Source organism: Leptodactylus fuscus, chromosome 2 (assembly GCF_031893055.1).
Source record: "Leptodactylus fuscus isolate aLepFus1 chromosome 2, aLepFus1.hap2, whole genome shotgun sequence".
Taxonomy (NCBI): Eukaryota; Metazoa; Chordata; class Amphibia; order Anura; family Leptodactylidae; genus Leptodactylus; species Leptodactylus fuscus.
In genome coordinates, this window is record NC_134266.1 from 9,988,242 (window position 1) to 9,988,731 (window position 490).

Below are 490 nucleotides of genomic sequence, written 5' to 3' on the forward strand. Positions count from 1 at the left end.
GTAGATTGGGGGTGCTCACTGGTAGTAGCTGTAGATTGGGGGTGGTCACTGGTAGTAGCTGTAGATTGGGGATGGTCACTGGTAGTAGCTGTAGATTGGGGATGGTCACTAGTAGTAGCTGTAGATTGGGGATGGTCACTGGTAGTAGTTGTAGATTGGGGATGGTCACTGGTAGTAGCTGTAGATTGGGGATGGTCACTAGTAGTAGCTGTAGATTGGGGATGGTCACTGGTAGTAGTTGTAGATTGGGGATGGTCACTATAGTAGCTGTAGATTAGGGATGGTCACTGGTAGTAGCTGTAGATTGGGGATGGTCACCGGTAGTAGCTGTAGATTGGGGGTGGTCACTATAGTAGCTGTAGATTAGGGATGGTCACTGGTAGTAGCTGTAGATTGGGAATGGTCACTGGTAGTAGTTGTAGATTGGGGATGGTCACTATAGTAGCTGTAGATTAGGGATGGTCACTGGTAATAGCTGTAGATTGGGGAT